Raw genomic sequence first — 19,329 nt, 5'->3', positions numbered from 1 at the left:
AACCTTTTCGATTAAATTAATAGAGAAAATAAAGGGGTAAATCTTAGTTAAACGCAATAAACTCCAGATCTATAAACTAATCGGAAAATAATGCCCAAGATGAGATAGAAGTAATCAATCTTATTGATACTTTTTGTTTTGTCTCTCATTGAGCAGTGGAGGAAACCATTTTACATATTCTCTTGGAGATTGCTTTGTTCTTCCTTCTACTATGAATGTTACAGAGGAGAAGAAAGAGAGAGACAGAAGAGGCCCCCCTTTCAGAAGGTTTTCTCCCATATATATAGTTATGGAATCTTTGCTATGTGCTTGGGTTGATACTCTTTCATACTACGTCCGCCTTTGTGGACGTTGTTTTTTGACTTGGCAGGTAATGCGAGTACGAGATTTGGAATAAACTATGTCATTTTTCGCTGCCTCGCCGCTTGAACGGGATGTCGGTTGGATCGACCGTAGCGGTCAGATTTTGATCAATACAAATAGTATCATCATACTTACGGTACAAATCAAATCAAAACCCACGAGGGAAAATGAAACAAATTTTAAGTGTCGAGATATATTGCGCTTTAATATTAAAATAAAAACATTAATTTACATGATCTTTTTTCTTAGTTGTTTGTATAAAAATTGGTCATAATTAATCACTAACCATGATCTCGTGTTCTTGCAATTTTATTACCTCACATAAAATTTTATTCGTTCTATAATTTTTTATACCTAAAAGTATTGATTCCAACCGCAATCAGATGAAAACACATAGTGAGCCGGACGATTTAAACTGGTTTTTGATTTGTGAGGAGAAAGTGGTGGCGACGGTGAAGGAGAGGGGAAGCTTCTAGACAATGGAGCAGAGGATTTGGTGGGGCCATGGGTGAGGCCTGAGGGTTTTGTGCTGGACTGGGGGAGCCCGACGGAGTGCCGCCAGTGTGAGGACTCACACGTGCGGTGTGGTTTCAACAATTCAACCCAGGATCTCTTGTCTTTTGCCTGAGATGGTAACGTGAAGTTTGATCTCTGCAAAGGTACGCCCATATATCTTCATATGTACATAGCAAAGATTAGGTGGGGCGCCTTAACTAAGGATAAAGCTAAGGAGTTGGAAGGAAGGTTATCGGCAATGGGAGCTTGGAGAAGTAGTGGGGACGCAAACACAATGTGGTCGACGACGGCGGACTGTATAAGAAAGGCGGCGAGAGAGGTGTTAGGGATATCTACGGGCCACAATGGTGGCCACAAAGGAGATTGGTGGTGAAATGCAGTTGTCCAAGGTAAAGTGGAAGCAAAGAAGGCGGCTTACCTGCGGTTAGTAGGAAGCACTGACGAGGAGGAGAAAAGAGAGAACAGTGAAAGGTATAAAGTATCTAGGAAGGAGGCGAAGATGGCAGTGACAGAGGCTAAGACGACAACTTTTGCTCGTCTGTATGAGGAACTAAGGAACAAAGGTGGGGAGAAGAAGTTATTCCGACTCGCTAAGACGAGAGAGAGGACAACTCGGGATCTGGACCAAGTGAGGTGCATAAAAGATGATGAAGGCAAAGTTTTGATGGGAGATGACCAGATTAAGAGGAGGTGGCAGACCTACTTTCATAAACTTCTAAGTGAAGAAGGGGATCAGGATATTATACTTGGGGAATTGAGGAATGCCGACAGTCACCATGAATTAAGTAATTGTAGGGACATTGAGATCGATGAAGTCATGGAGGCAATGCGTAAGATGAGAAGGGGCAGAGCTACCAGGCCAGACGAAATTTCGGTTGAACTGTGGAGGTGTGGGGGTAGCGCAGGCTTGGAATGGCTGGATTGTTTAGTGCTATATTCAAGTCTAATAGGATGCCTGAAGAGTGGAGGTGGAGTACAATGGTTCCATTGTATAAGAATAAGGGTGATGTCCAGAGCTGTAACAACTATAGGGGCATCAAATTACTAAGTCATACCATGAAAGTTTGGGAGAGAGTGGTAGAAATGAGAGTACGAAGGACAGTGTCTATTTCAGACAACCAGTTCGGGTTCATACCGAGGCGATCTACCACAGAAGCTATCCACCTTATTAGGAGGATGGTGGAACAGTACAGGGATAGGAAGAAGGATCTCCACATGGTGTTTATTGATCTGGAGAAAGCGTATGATAGGGTTCCTAGGGAGGTCTTATGGAGATGCTTAGAGGATAAAGGGGTCCCGGTTGACTATATTAGGGTGATTAAAGACATGTATGCTGGAGCTAAGACTCGAGTTAGGACAGTAGGAGGTGACTCTAAACACTTTCCAGTTATTACGGGGTTGCACCAAGGGTCTGCGCTCAGCCCATTCCTATTTGCCCTGGTGATGGATGCACTGACTCATCATATTCAAGGGGAGGTGCCATTGTGCATGCTATTTGCTGATGACATTGTTGTAATTGACGAGACAGAGGCGGCGTTAACGAGAGGCTAGAGATTTGGAGACATGCTCTTGAGTCTAAAGGTTTCAAGTTGAGCAGGACGAAGACGGAATACCTCGAGTGCAAATTTGGGGTTGAGCCGACGGAAGCGGGAGTTGAAGTGAGGCTTGACTCTCAAGTCATTCCCAAGAGGGGTAGTTTTAAGTACCTTGGATCGGTTATTTAGGGGATCGGGGAGATTGACGAGGATGTCACACACCGTATAGGGGTGGGGTGGATGAAGTGAAGGTTAGCGTCGGGAGTCTTGTATGACAAGAAAGCGCCACCGTCACTAAAAGGTAAGTTTTATAGAGCAGTGGTTAGGCCTGCCATGTTATATGGAACTGAATGTTGTCCGGTAAAGAACTCACACATCCAGAAGATGAAAGTAGCAGAGATGAGGATGTTGAGGTGGATGTGCGGGCATACAAGGATGGATAAGATTAGGAATGAAGATATTCGAGAGAAGGTGGACGTGGCTTCCATGGAGGACAAGATGCGGGAAGTAAGACTCAGATGGTTCGGGCACATTCAGAGGAGGAGCACTGATGCACCGGTGAGGAGGTGTGAGCGACTGGCTGTAGTGGGCACGCGGAGAGGTAGATGGCGACCTAAGAAGTATTGGGGAGAGGTGATCAGACAGGACATGGCGCGACTTAGGATTACTGAGGACATGACCCTTGACAGGGAATTATGGAGGTCGAGCATTAAGGTTGTAGGTTAGGGGAAAGTTGTGAATATTTCTACAGCACAATAGAGTGACACTAGCCAGTTAGGAGTTAGACTAAGAATGTCATTGGTCGTCTATTGATGCAGGGCTTTACCTGCTAGTTTTTACTATACGAGCCATCTATTTCGTATTTCGTATTCTGTATTTCATATCTCTTATAAAGCTGTTATTTTATTATGCATTTTTATGGTACTAATATATCGTCTCCTGTTGCTTTTTTGGAGCCGAAGGTCTCCTGGAAACAGCCTCTCTACCCTTCGGGGTAGGGGTAAGGTCTGCGTACATATTAACCTCCCTAGACCCCACTTGTGGGATTATACTGAATCGTTGTTATTGTTGTCGTCTAATAGAACGTTGCTGTTAAATTCTCATATGTTGCTGCTTAAAATCTAGCTTGTGATGTAAATGGTAGAAATTCGTCTATTTTCTGACTGACTATTTTAAATTCAAAAGAATCAAAATACGTTTCGTAGCAAGTCATTGGCTCATTGCATCTAAAATCTAAAACCAGGTTTAACATTCCGCAAAGAGAGCTGAAAATGAACCCAGTAGGCTGTAGGCAGTGGCACTGCATTTGAGATTTGGCTAACCCAGCTGTAAGCCCATTTGTTTTAGTTCCCAAAATACGTAGAAATTTCTTCTTCTTTTTTTTTCCGGTTATTTTGAAATTTTCTTCTTTTCAAGGTTCTGGGAAAAATATTTTATAGGCTGTTTTATATTCGTTCATTGTGGAAATTAAGAAAGTCTTTTTACAGTCTGTCTCGAAGGAAATTTCAAGGTTACTCAATTGAAAGCTACCAATAAGCTGGTTGTAAACGTTATATGCCTTTTCATTCCTTTGAAATTTCTCCGTCTAGTTGTGAACATTAACCTTATTTTCTCCAATTGTACGTTGAAAAGTCAATTTTCTTTAGTAATCAGTAGAAAAGTCATCAAAACTAGCAGCTCTTCCGTTGTTGTCCATAATAAATTGGCAGGATGACATTTTTCGTTCGTCAAAACTGGATTATTTTTACGCTTAAACATTAATTTCAATTGAATATTTGAAATCATGTACTTAGCAAAACTTTTCTAATACCTAGGTATTCTCCAGCCAACCTAGTCTCTCTTTGATGAGTTCTCACAAATGCATGCTCAAAACTTACTTCTTCCACTTCATCATCACCATCCTATTCTTCTTAATCACTTCCTCATCATCCTATGGACAAGAAAATAAACAGTATACCACTTGTAATAGCTCCTACAGCTGTGGGAAAATTCAGAACATCGGCTTCCCTTTCTGGGGTGGCGATCGACCTCAAGAATGTGGTCTTCCACAATTCGAGCTTGAATGTGAAGCCAACCATAATCCCGTTATGAAGATTGACGGTCATGATTTCCGTGTACTTGACATCAATGGAGAAAAACAAACCATGAGAATTGCACGTAAAGATCTTGAAGAAGACCTTTGTCCTGATAGATTTGGTAACACTACCTTGAATGATGCTCTTTTCCGCTATGATCCTGACTCGGAAGACTTCCTCCTGTTCTATGATTGTCCTTTCGATATACCTTCAGACTGGAAAAAGTTCGCCTTTAGCTGCAATATCAATGGAAACTCTAGTCTTAGTTTCTATCCAGATGAGTCATTTTCATCATTCTGGGGCCCAAGTTACCCGAGATGTGAGCATAAGGTTGTAAGATAGTTTGTTATTGGCAAGTTGGAAGTGGGATTCTTCCCACAACGGAAGAAAGAAGTTCCGTGTTTGTCATGTGAAATACTCCCGGGACTGACCTTACTCGTACCGTGTCTGTTAGCCTCGGAACTGATCATTATGAAATAGCACATAACAGACACGAGATTGTCTCAACAGACACGAGATTGTCTCAACAGGCACGAGACTGACTCAACAGGCACGAGATTGTCTCAACATGCACGAGACTGACTCAACAGGCACGAGATTAACTCAACAGGCACGAGATCCTAGAGTTAATTATTTATTTGAATTTTAAATTCAAAATTCAAATAAACAGTCGTGTCTGTTTGTGAAACAAGACATCTTTTCTGAAAGGGTTTATTGGTTGCCTATAAATACACAAGAATTCCAACGAAGTGGATATAGAAAATCACAAGTGTTACTGCAGGCTTTGTTGTATCCTGAAGAGAATCGTTTTGTATTTTCCCTAAATTAGTATACATGCGATAACTCTTTAAGGACAGTCGATTTTCACGCCTCAAAGCCAATTTTGATTATTTTTATCTAACAATCTTAAAGAGTTATTCTGCTATGGAGAAATTGATGTCTGTTGTTGAGAATCCAAAGGAGTTCATCAAACTTGATCGCTTTGATGGAACGAACTTTACCCGTTGGAGAGACAAGATGATATTCTTGTTGTCCGCTCTCAATATCTACTATGTTCTTGATTCTGCCTTGCCTCTGATGCCTGAGCCCACAGCAAAAGATTCTGACGTAGTCAAGGAAGAAAGGAAGAAACGAGAACATGATGAACTGTTGTGTCGCGGCCATATTCTGAATACTTTGACAGATCGACTCTATGATCTTTACTGCAATCTGAAGTCGCCAAGAGAGATTTGGACTGCTCTACAAACTGCATACCAGAATGAAAAACGAGGTATTGATAAATTCCTGGCTCTGCAGTACTTTGAATTTAAAATATTTGATACTAGGCCAATAATGGATCAGATTCATGAACTGCAAATCTTAGTATCAAAACTAAGTGATCTTGAAGTTAAAATTCCTGATGCACTTCAAATAGGTGCTATTCTTTCGAAATTGCCTTCCTCTTGGAATGACTATAGAAAGAAAATCCTACATTCTATGGATAAAATGACTGTGGAACAATTTCGTACTCACATTCAAATTGAAAGTGAGACTCGTGCTCGTGATGTTATTAGTCAGCCTTCGAGTTCCGCAGTCAATTTTGTCAGTCAGAATGGTTCAGGAAGTGGGAACAAACATCTGAAAGTTTCCAAAAAGTCTTCTTTTAAAAAGAGAAAGAACTTTAGTTGTCATCATTGTGGAAAGAAAGGCCATATGATTCGGGACTGCAGATATAGAAAGGCAGGAATAAATTTCAATGTAGGCAATACCGAAAAGTCTAGAAAGATTGAAAAATCTGGAAATTCTGAAAAGGCAAAAACATAGTGGAAAATTCTGCCCAAGGACTGGTTGCCATGGTTTCCGCAATGCAAATTGGTATGGTCACAGAGTTGAATGTGGCTACCGCTGCTACAAATACTCAAGACTGGTGGCTAGATTCGGGTGCTACTATTCATGTCTGTTATGACAAGAAGATGTTCAAGACATATGCAGAAGTGCAGGATTCTGAACAAGTCTTGATGGGAAACCATGTTGCGGCAGATGTTGCTGGAAAAGGAAGTATTGAGATTAACTTCACATCTGGCCAGAAGTTGACATTACTGAATGTGTATCATGTTCCTGATATGAAGAAAAACTTAATGTCCGCTGCTTTGCTGTCAAAGAAAGGCTTCAAGATAGTTATTGAGTCTGATCATGATAGTGTCTAAGAATGGTGTTTTTGTTGGAAAAGGCTATAACTGTAACGGCATGTTCAAATTGAGTATTAATGAAATAAATTATATTTCTGCTTACATCGTTGAGTCTGATTCTTGTTTATAGCATGCTAGACTAGGACATTTAAATTTTGGCTCCTTGAATTATATGTCCAAAAATGGTTATATCTCATGTAAAACTCAACATATAAAATGTGAAATTTGCATACAAGCAAAGATGACAAAGAAACCATTTCGTAAAGTTGAAAGATCCACAGAACTATTAGATTTAATACATTCAGACTTGTGTGAATTAAATGGAGAATTAACTAGAGGAGGCAAAAGATATTTTATTACTTTTATAGACGACTTCTCTAGATTTACATATGTTTACCTACTTAGAACTAAGGACGAAGCTTTTCAAAAGTTTAAAGAATACAAGTCTATTGTGGAAAATCAAAGGAGTAGGAAAATTAAAATTATTCGAAGTGATAGAGGCGGAGAATATTTTCCTAACGAATTTAATAAGTTCTGTGAAGAGCATGGCCTAATACATCAAATGAGTGCCCCTTATACTCCTCAACAAAATGGGTTAGCGGAAAGAAAAAATAGAACTTTGGTGGATATGGTTAATGCTATGTTACTTAATGCACATTTGCCACATAATTTATGGGGTGAAGCACTACTAACTGCATGTTATATTTTAAATAGAGTGCCTTCAAAAAGTATGCATATTTCGCCTTATGAGCTTTGGAATGGTAGAAAACCAAATTTAAATTATTTTAAAGTGTGGGGGTGTATATCCTATTATAGAGTACCTGACCATCAAAGAACAAAATTGGGTCCTAGAGGAATTAAAAGTATTTTTATAGGATATGCACAACACTCCAAAGCTTATAGACTACTAGATCTAGAATCTAATGTCATTATAGAATCTATACATGTTGAATTTATTGAAAATAGATTTATAAATGACAATGTTGATGAAATGACTGAAATAAATGGAAAACGTATTGATGCTAATAAATTGTCGCTTTCTGAAATTATTAAAACTAAGGAAAGAAGTGATGATATGCAGATAGAACCAAGGAAAAGCCAAAGAATAAGAAAGGAAAAACATCTTGGTTCTGATTTTATTTCTTCACAATCTATAGTATTTCTTGTTGAAGGAGATAGGACAAACGTTTATAATCAAATTCCAATTGTATTAAATGTTGAAGAAGACCCAAAGACGTTTCAAGAAACAATGTCTTCTAGAGACGCTGCTTTTGGAAAGAGGCCATTAATGATGAAATGGACTCAATTATATCCAACAACACTTGGGTTTTGGTTGATCTTCCTCTTGGATCAAAACCTATAGGTTGTAAGTGGGTCTTTAGGAGAAAGTACAATACAGATGGTTCTGTCCAAACCTTCAAAGCAAGATTAGTTGCAAAAGGTTTCACTCAAAAGGAAGGCATAGACTATTTTGATACATATGCTCATGTTGCAAGAATAACATCGATTAGAGTCCTTTTATCCTTGGCCTCTATCTATGATCTTTACGTATATTAAATGGATATTAAAACAGCCTTTTTAAATGGGAACCTTAGTGAAGAAATATATATGCAACAACCTGAAGGATTTGTTCTTCCGGGAAACGAGAAGAAAGTTTGTAAATTGATAAAGTCTCTTTATGGTCTTAAACAAGCGCCTAAACAGTGGCATGAAAGATCTGATAGTGTAATACTATCAACCGGATTCGTACATAATAATGCAGACAAGTGCATTTACTCTAAATTTACAAAAGAATATGGAGTAATAATTTGTTTATATGTCGATGACATGCTGATTTTTGGTACGAATCTACAAGGAATTACCGAGACCAAAAAGTATCTAACCTCAGTTTTTAAAATGAATGATTTAAATGAAGTTGATACTATTTTGGGAATCAAGGTCAAAAGAGATAACAAGCAAGTGACTTTGTCACAAGCACATTATATAGATAAAATCCTTACTAAATTCAGTCATTTAGGAATAAAGGGGTATAATACTCCTTATGATTCTAGTGTTAAGCTAACTGCAAATACTGGAAGAGCAGTAGCACAGTTGGAGTATGCAAGTGCGATATGTAGTATGATGTATGCAATGCATTGCACTAGACCCGACATTGCATTTGCTGTTTGTAAACTTTCAAGGTTTACCAGTAATCCAGGAAATGATCATTGGAAAGCAATAAGTAGAGTACTTGGATATTTAAAATATACAAAGCACTTAGGCATTTGCTATAATGGTTTTCCTAATGTATTAGAGGGATATTCTGATGCAAGTTGGATTACAAGTGTTAATGATAATAAATCCACATCAGGATGGATATTTACTCTAGGCGGTGGAGCCATTAGTTGGGCATCCAAGAAACAAACATGTATTTCCCATTCTACTATGGAATCTGAATTTATTGCATTAGCAGCTGCTGGAAAAGAAGCAGAATGGCTGAGGAATATGTTACTTGATATAAAGTTGTGGCCACAACCTATGCCAGCCATTTCCATATTCTGTGATAGTGAGACTACAATGTGTGTTAAAATTTATAATGGGAAATCGAGACATATAAGCTTGAGACATGCTTATATAAGAGAATTAATTACAAATGGAGCTATAGCTATAATATATGTGAGATCAAATAAGAATTTGGCTGATCCACTTACGAAGCCATTAGGTAGAGATGTAGTACAACAAACTTGTAGAGAGATGGGGCTGAGACCCTTAAATTAAATACAAGGAATAGGAACCCCACTTTGAGTTAGTATACACTCTAACAATATAAGTTCAATGGGTAATAACAAGTTACTTGTATTGTTTAAGCACTGATCTCCTCTTTAGGAGCCCTAATTCTAATGTACTACTTACTGTTATATGAGGAGTTAAGGAGTTGTTAAATGCTTGTTATAACAGGGGCATAAAGACAAACTCCAAAGTGCATACTGTTACATGAAGAGGTTGATTAATCTTAATGGAATTATTAATGTCTGGAGTAACAGGGACATATTAACTAATTTCACCTATATGAATATTGAAGTGGTGCCGCTTCTAGCAAGATTTAAAGGGTTGATCTTGTAAATATTCATGAATTCAGGATGAGCACATGGCCGTAAACGTGCTAAAGCGAATACTGGATTTTCTAAGCTACTAGATAACGCTGTGTGTGTGGTATTTTCGGTTTTGGCACAAGGATTTGTGGTTCAAATCTTAAGATACCATCAACTTCGTCAAAACTTTAATATACTTACACTAAAGGAAAGTTCAAATCTGTAAAAAATACTTTCAATTATTCACAAGTGTTATGAAGCGAAATAACAAACTAGTGGGGGATTGTAAGATAGTTTGTTATTGGCAAGTTGGAAGTGGGATTCTTCCCACAACGGAAGAAAGAAGTTTCGTGCCTGTCATGTGAAATACTCCCGGGACTGACCTTACTCGTACCGTGCCTGTTAGCCTCGGAACTGATCATTATGAAATAGCACATAACAGGCACGAGATTGTCTCAACAGGCACGAGATTGTCTCAACAGGCACGAGACTGACTCAACAGGCACGAGATTATCTCAACATGCACGAGACTGACTCAACAGGCACGAGATTAACTCAACAGGCACGAGATCCTAGAGTTAATTATTTATTTGAATTTTAAATTCAAAATTCAAATAAACAGTCGTGTCTGTTTGTGAAACAAGACATCTTTTCTGAAAGGGTTTATTGGTTGCCTATAAATACACAAGAATTCCAACGAAGTGGATATAGAAAATCACAAGTGTTACTGCAGACTTTGTTGTATCCTGAAGAGAATCGTTTTGTATTTTCCCTAAATTAGTATACAGGCGATAACTCTTTAAGGACAGTCGATTTTCACGCCTCAAAGCCAATTTTGATTATTTTTATCTAACAAAGGTCATCGTTCCTGTTGTGATGAAGGCATTTGAGCAGTTCAAGAACGAAGGAAGTACGAAGATATTGGAGCTATTGAAGCAAGGGTTTGATGTGGTGTTTAACAAAAGCACAGAATGTATAGTTTGTGAGAAGTCAGGCGGGTTATGTTGGTCAGAGACAAATCTTACGGAGCCAACGTGCCTTTGTAGGGACCGAACTTATTCTTATTACTGTGGTTATGTAATAGATCAAGGTGTGTTCCATCTCCCTAATCTAATTTACTCTGTTTGCCAAATTTAGCTGTATCTAACTGGTAGCCCATAGTCTTCAAGAAAGGGGGGAAAAACCATAGGCTGGCATATGGCCTAGTATTTTTGGCCCCGACATACATATCTAAAATAATTTTTGGAGAATCTGGTCCATTCTAAGTACTGCCAAATTTGTTCCCGTCTTTGGTGTGAAACTTCCATTTCTTTTCTTGCCTTTCAGATTTATTCCATCTCTTATGATCATTCTAGAAATTCATGTGGGGTCCATCCCATGATTTAAGGCTTTGAAAAAGACTTTGTTGTGGGGTCCATCCCATGATTTAAGGCTTTGATAAAGACTTCTAAGTCTTTTTCTTTGAAATTGATAGCCATCGTTTCTGAATTGTCAATATTGAAGAGAAGAAAAAATAGCAGGTGCGAGAGGAAAATGTCAAATATGGTAGGCGTGAGAGAGTGCAGCTCTGCCTATAAAAGCAGAGCTTCAGGTCTCATCTAGACACACCAATCTCAGAGGAAAAATATATCTGAGAGTTAGAAAGAAAGAGTGAGGTTTCACAGATAAGATATAAGAAAATAGTCTGTGAGAAAAATAGAGAGTGAGCGATATTGTAGTGAGGTGAGAATATCAAAAGAGGGTTATTTCTTTTAAGTGTTGTAGTGGTCTTTGGAGTATTTTACTCGAACCTACAAAGTGTAAAATTAATTGTTGTAGTGATATCAGTTGCTCGTCTCGGGGCTGTGGTTTTTTCCCTTATTCAAAAGGGGTTTTCACGTAAAAATTTTGGTGTCGTTGTTACTCTTTTATTCTTGTTAATTACTGTATCTCGGTGCTACATATTATTCCGTTTTTATTACCGTGAATATTATTTCTGCGGGGGTTTATTCCCAACAACTGGTATCAGAGCACAAGTTCTGCTTATTCACAGAAATACTATTCACTCTCGGTAGTACTATACTTAGTGAAAAATAAAAATGTTCGAAGTAAAGTATGAGGTAGCAAAATTCAACGGAGATAGCGGTTTCACAACATGACAAAGAAGGATGAGGAATCTGCTTATCCAACACGGATTACACAAGGTACTAGATGTTGATGCTAAAAAGTCTGATACCATGAAAGCTGAGGACTGGGCTGATTTGGATGAAAGGGATCCCAGTGCAATCAGGTTGCACTTATTAGATGATGTGTTAAATAATATCATTGATGAAGACATTGCACGTGGAATTTGGACAAGGTTGGAAAGCCTATACATGTCCAAAACACTGACAAATAAATTGTACCTGTAGAAGCAGCTATACGCCCTAAATATGGGTGAAGGTACGAATTTTTTGTCACATTTAAATGTGTTTAACTGACTAATCACACAGCTCGCCAACCTCGGAGTGAAAATCGGGGAAGAAGATAAAGTCATCTTGCTATTGAACTCGTAGCCATCTTCGTACGATAATTTGGCAACAACCATCCTGCACGGTAAGACTACCATTAAGTTGAAAGATGTCACATCGGCTCTTCTACTCAATGAGAAGATGAGAAAGAAGCCTGGAAATCAAGGACATGCTCTCGTCACAAAAGGTAGAGGCATGAATTATCAAAGGAGTTCAAACAACTATGGTAGATCCGGAGCTCGTGGGAAATCTAAGAACCGATCCAAATCAAGAGTCAGAAATTGCTACAATTGTGATCAACCAGGTCACTTCAAAAGAGATTGTCCAAATCCAAGCAAGGGCAAAAGTGAAACCAGTGGCAAGAAGAATGACAACAACACAACTGCCATGGTGCAAAACAATGATAATGTTGTCCTCTGTATAAATGAGGAAGAGAAATGCATGCACCTGTTAGGTCCAGAGTCGGAATGGGTGGTTGATACAACAACATCTTACCAGGCTACACCAGTAAGAGAAATTTTTTGCAGATATGTAGAAGGTGATTTTGGAACTGTGAGAATGGGTAACACGAGTTACTCAAAAATTGCGGGGATCGGTGACATTTGTATCAAGACAAATGTCAGATGCACATTGGTTCTAAAGGACGTGCGGCATGTACCTGATTTGCGGATGAACTTGATCTCGGGAATTGCTTTACACCGAGATGGATATGAGAACTATTTTGCAAATCAATGGTGATTGCAAAGGGAGTTGCTCGTGGCACGTTGTGCAGGAAAAATGTAGAAATATGCCAAGGTGAATTAAATGCGGCACAAGATGAGACTTGTGCAGATTTGTGGCACAAAAGAATGGGTCATATGAGCGAGAAGGGATTGCAAATTCTTGCCAGGAAATCACTATCTCTTTTGACAAAGGTACAACGATAAAACCTTGTGACTACTGTTTATTTGGTAAGCAGCATAGAGTCTCATTTCAGACTTCGTCTGAAAGAAAATTGAATATACTTGATTTAGTATATTCTGATGTTTGTGGTCCAATGGAAATTGAATCGATGGGCGGTAACAAATATTTTGTTACTTTTATTGATAATGCTTCAAGAAAATTATGGGTTTATATTTTGAAAACCAAAGACCATATGTTTCAAGTTTTCCAGAAGTTTCATGTTTTAGTAGAAAGGGAGACGGGTCGAAAGCTAAAGCGTCTCCGAAGTGACAATGGAGATGGGTACACTTCAAGGGAATTTGAAAAGTTCAAGTCATGGGATCAAACATGAAAAGACAGTTCCTGGAACCTCTTAGCACAATAGCGTAGCCGAGAGGATGAACCGCACCATCGTGGAGAAGGTGGGAAGTATGCTCAGAATGGCTTGCCTAAGTCATTCTGGGGTGAAGCAGTTCAGACAGCCTGTTACCTGATCAATAGAAGTCCATCAATTCCATTGGTGTTTGACATCCTAGAGAGAGTTTGGACCAACAAGTTGGTGTCCTACTCACGCCTGATGGTGTTCAGTTGCAGAGTTTTTGCACATGTATCAAAGGAGCAGAGAACAAAGCTGGATGATAAATTTGTTTCCTGCATATTCATTGGATATGGAGATGAAAAGTTCGGATATAGATTGTGGGATCTTGTAAAGAAGAAGGTCATCAGAAGCAAAGATGTAGTCTTCTCTACATCCGATAAAGTGAAGTTGGAACTGCTGCTGATACGTCAGAGAAGGCGAAGACTGGTATAATTCCTAACCTTGTTACTATTCCTTTTACTTCTAACAATCCCACTAGTGCAGAAAGTAGGACCAACGAGGTTGCCGAGCAAGGGGAGCAACCTGGTGAGGTTATTGAGCAGGGGGAGCAACTTGATGAAGGTGTCGAGGAAGTGGAGCATCCCACTCAGGAAGAAGAATAACCTCAACCTCTGAGGAGATCAGAGAGGCCAAGGGTAGAGTCATGTAGGTACCCTTCCACAGAGTATGTCCTAATTAGTGATGAGGGGGAGCCAGAAAGTCTTAAGGAGGTGTTGTCCCATCCAGAAAAGAACCAGTGGATAAAAGTCATGCAAGAAGAGATGGAATCTCTACAGAAAAATGGCACGTACAAGCTGGTTGAATTTTCAAAGGGTAAAAGACCACTCAAATGCAAATGAGTCTTTAAACTCAAGAAAGATGAAAATGGCAAGCTAGTGAGATACAAAGCTCGATTGGTGGTTAAAGGCTTTGAACAGAAGAAAGGTATTGATTTTGACGAAATTTTCTCACCTGTTGTCAAAATGACTTCTATTCGAACAATTTTGAGCTTAGCAATCGGCCTAGATCTTGAAGTGGAGTAGTTAGATGTGAAAACTGCATTTCTTCATGGAGATTTGGAAGAGGAGATTTATATGGAGCAACCAGAAGGATTTGAAGTAGCTGGAAAGAAACACATGCTGTGCAAATTGAATAAGAGTCTTTATGGATTGAAGCAGACACCAAGGCGGTGGTACATGAAGTTTGACTCATTCATGAAAAGTCAAACATACATAAAGACCTATTCTGATCCATTTGTATACTTCAAAAGATTTTCTGAGAATAATTTTATTATATTGTTGTTGTACGTGGATGACATGTTAATTGTAGGAAAACATAAGGGGCTGATCGCAAAGTTGAAGGAAGATCTGTCCAAGTCATTTGATATGAAGGACTTGAGCCCAACATAACAAATTCTAAGGATTAAGATAGTTTGAGATCAAACAAGCAGAAAGTTGTGGCTATCTCAGGAGAAGTACATTGAACGTGTACTGGAACGCTTCAACATGAAAAGTGCTAAGCAGTCAGCACACCTCTTGCTAGTCATCTAAAGTTAAGCAAGAAGATGTGTCCTACAATAGTGGATGAGAAAGGGAACATGGCTAGAGTTCCTTATTATTCAGCAGCTCGAAGCTTGATGCATGCAATGGTATGCACTAGACCTGATATTGCTCACGCAGTTGGTATTGTCAGCAGGTTTCTTGAAAATCCTGGAAAGGAATATTGGGAAGCAGTCAAGTGGATACTCAGGTACCTAAGAGGTACTGTAGGAGATTGTTTGTGCTTTGGAGGATCTGATCCAATCTTGAAGGGCTATACAGATGTTGATATGGCAGGTGACATTGATAACAGAAAATCCACTATCGGATATTTGTTTACATTTTCAGGGGAGCTATATCATGGCAGTCTAAGTTGCAAAATTGTATCACACTCTCAACAACTGGAGCGGAGTATATTGCCACTACTGAATCTGGCAAAGAGATGGTATGGCTCAAGCGGTTTCTTCAAGAGCCGGAATTGCATCAAAAGGAGTATGTCGTCTATTGTGACAGTTAAAGTACAATAGACTTGAACAAGAACTCCATGTACCATGCAAGACCAAAACATATAGATGTGAGATATCATTGGATTCATGAACAGTTGGAGAATGAATCTTTACAGGTCAAAAAGATTCACACGAGTGAAAATCTTGTGGATATGCTAACCAAGGTAGTATCAAGAGACAAGTTCGAGCTTTGCAAAGAACTTGTCGGCATGCGCTCAAACTAGAATCTCTGGTGTTACCTCCTTCAGGTTAATGAGATTGGAGAGGGAGATTTGTGGGGTCCATCTAATGATTTAAGGCTTTGAAAAAGACTTCTTTGTGGGGTCCATCCCATGATTTAAGGTGTTGATAAAGACTTCTAAATCTTTTTCTTTGAAATTGGCCCCATCGTTTCTGAATTGTCAATATTGAAGAAAAAGAAGAAAAATAGTAGGCGTGAGAGGACAATGTCAAATATGGTAGGCGTGAGAGTGTGAGGCTCTGCCTATAAAAAGGAGAGCTTCAGCTCTCATTTTGACACACCAATCTCAAAGGAAAAATATATTTGAGAGTTAAAAAGAAAGAGTGAGGTTTCACAGACAGGGTATAAGAAAATAATCTGTGAAAAAAATAAAGAGTGAGTGATATTGTAGTGAGGTGGGAATATCAAAAGAGTGTTATTTCTTTTGAGTGTTGTAGTGGTCTTTAGAGTATTTTACTCAGACCTACAAAGTGTAAAATTCCTTGCTATAGTAATATCAGTTGCTCCTCTCGGGGCCGTGGTTTTTTCCCTTATTCAAAATGGTTTTCCACGTAAAAACTTTAGTGTCGTTGTTACTCTTTTATTCTTGTTAATTACCGTATCTCGGTGCTACGTTATTATTCCGCTTTTATTACCGTGAATATTATTTCTGTGGAGGTTTATTCCCAACAATTCAAACCTAAAAGATCTCTGTATAATTGATCTAGCTGCACCAAAAATTTATAATTTTGGGTGGTACTTGACAAATATAATCCATCATTTGCGACCAATGAGTCATCTAACTTTTGAAAGGTATTCGGAAGAAGTTCGTATTGATGAATTTCTATAAGCAACCCAATAAAAAAAGTACATTATCCGGAAAAGTCATGCTCAAATAGTAAAATATACTCCTAGTTAGAGATTGCTCATATACAAGCGCATTGCATTGATGCCCCTTCTGAGATTTGGGTATTAGACAACAGCTTAATTTATGTGGCACAAGTTTTGTTTCAGCTTATCCTGGGAAGATGGATATATCGAAATATGTGAACAATGGAGATGACAATACATCTTTAAAAAGTACAGTTCATAAGTTTAGCAAGGTTGTCCAATGCCTCAAGTAATTTCAGCCTCGGGAGTGCTTCATTTAGCCTAGGCCCTAAGATGACACCTCTTCTTCTCCTATGGCTGTACAGTGTACACAACCTTATAAAAGGAAGACAACATTATGTTATATATTGTGCCAGTGATGTCAGGACCCTGTTTATGCAAAACTGAGTTACTCATAAGTGTTGCGAAAGGGTGTTTTTTCCTACACTAGGATGAGGCTGAATATCGTGATTGCCTGAATAGCAGAGGGCACTGTGGTGCTCGGATGATGAATCCATCCCCAAAGCAAAACATGTCATCATCGTAAATCGAGAAACTAAAATTCCATATCCACATTTGACCATATCTCGATTGTTGGAGTGAGAAAAACTTATTTCTTCATATATAGGAAAACAGTTGATTTGTTATACCACTGAAGATCCCTTATTATGCTTCTGTATCAATTCATCACTTGTTTATCTTTGCATTACAGGAAATAAAAGAGATATCAGAGTGAAGGCTGCCATAGGTAACTGTCCTTAATTTGACATTGTTCATCTTATTATTATCTTTCTCTTCTCAACAATGACCAAGAACTTGCAGATAATCAGTGTATTTGAACACCCTTTTTTCGTCTGGTTAATTACAGGTATATCTGCTGCTGGGATAACAACGATATTGGCATGCTTTATCTTTTACTACTTCGCAAAGAAATCATCTGGTACATACCTTTTGTTATCAAAGAAGAGGAGAGCACCAGAATATTGAGTCTGTCCTCCGGCAGTATGGATCCCTAGCCCCTAAAGCATATAGCTATTCAGACATTAAGAAAATGACAAATTCACTTCAAGAGAAACTCGGACAAGAGGGTTATGGAGGGGTCTACAAAGGTAGCCTTAATGGCCGTCCCGTTGCTATCAAGATTCTAAATGAGACTAAAGGGAATGGGGAAGAATTTATCAATGAAGTTGCAAGCATCAGTCGAACTTCCCATGTCAATGTAGTTACTCTGTTGGGTTTTTGTTTTAATTGCCGAGAAAGAGCTCTTGTTTACGAATTCATGCCCAATGGATCCCTTGATAAACACATCTATGGTGAAGGTTCTAAGTTGGGATGGGAAAAGTTGTTCGAAATCGCGCTTGGGATAGGTCGAGGACTGGAGTATTTGCACCAAGGATGCAATGCACGAATATTGCATTTTGACATAAAACCTCACAATATCCTTCTGGATGAGGACTTCTGCCCCAAGATATCTGATTTTGGCCTAGCAAAATTATGCCTTCAGAAAGAAAGTATGATATCAATGTTGGAAGCTAGAGGAACCATCGGTTACATTGCTCCAGAAGTATTCAGTAGAAATTTCGGAAGTGTCTCACACAAATCTGATGTTTACAGCTACGGAATGATGGTTCTTGAAATGGTTGGAGGAAGAAGGAATTACAGCGCTGAAAGAAGCAATCATAGCGAAGTATACTTCCCACGTTGGGCTTATCAACGCCTTGTGACAGATGAAGACATAAATATACAAGGCAGCACGACCAAAGAAGAAAAGGAAATTGCAAAGAAGATGATATTAGTAGGATTGTGGTGCATCCAAACTGATCCCTCGCAGAGACCACCAATGAGTAAGGCAATTGAAATGCTGGAAGGTAGCTTAGAGGCCATCCAATTTCCACCGAAGCCTTTCATCTGTTCTCCCTCAAGATCGGAAGGATCGACAATAATATCTTTGGGGCAGCCAACGAAGCCCTTTATATATTCTTCTACGGGTTCAGCACTTGATTCTACAGCCTCAGCAAGTGAAGAATGACACTTGAATAGCAAATGTTTGGACAAGACTTACTAAGACTCGTTGGAGAACAAAACAGAGAGAGATGGAATGTTGAAATAGCCATACACAACCAACTTTGAAATGTTGAAAACTGATATCTATGTCTTGCGCAAGCACCTGTATATTTCTCAACCTCTTAAGTGGTACTTCTTGATATAAAGGTAAGCTGATATTTTTAGGATAGTTTCAGTCACAAGTATAATTTCTTAACATTCATAGATATTGTTGCATATGGCATCATGACATCATCCTTACAAAATATGTTTTGTGATTGTTATGAAATTCTACTTTTACCAAACAATAACAACAACTCAGTATAATCCCACAAGTGGTGTTTGGGGAGGATAGAGTGTATGCAAACCTTACTTGTGCCTTTAAGAAGACAGAGAAGTTGTTTCTGAAAGACCCTCGGCTCAGGAAGGAAAAAGAGGAACAATTTTACAATACGTTTTGTGAAAATAGAATTTCGTACCACAAGAACTGTATATTTAGACGGTGATTTCAATTTTTCACAATCTACCACATACAAACAGTCGACTATTTCAGCAACTTGTGGTCAAGTTTTGCAATACTAGAACATTTGGAGACCATAAGTTTAAACAAGTAGAAGTGTATCATGTCTACCTCGATAAATATTTTCTAATGGAAA

The 19,329-nt window shown here is 38.7% G+C and overlaps 1 pseudogene; it reads left to right on the top strand.

Annotated features, from left to right (window-relative positions):
- Positions 1 to 4,162: 4,162 nt before the first annotated feature.
- Positions 4,163 to 18,741, top strand: LOC107785974 (LEAF RUST 10 DISEASE-RESISTANCE LOCUS RECEPTOR-LIKE PROTEIN KINASE-like 2.1; annotated as a pseudogene).
- Positions 18,742 to 19,329: the final 588 nt, after the last annotated feature.

The sequence above is a fragment of the Nicotiana tabacum genome, chromosome 6 (assembly GCF_000715075.1).
Source record: "Nicotiana tabacum cultivar K326 chromosome 6, ASM71507v2, whole genome shotgun sequence".
In the NCBI taxonomy this organism is placed as follows: Eukaryota; Viridiplantae; Streptophyta; class Magnoliopsida; order Solanales; family Solanaceae; genus Nicotiana; species Nicotiana tabacum.
This window is presented reverse-complemented; position numbering and strand designations above follow the sequence as displayed.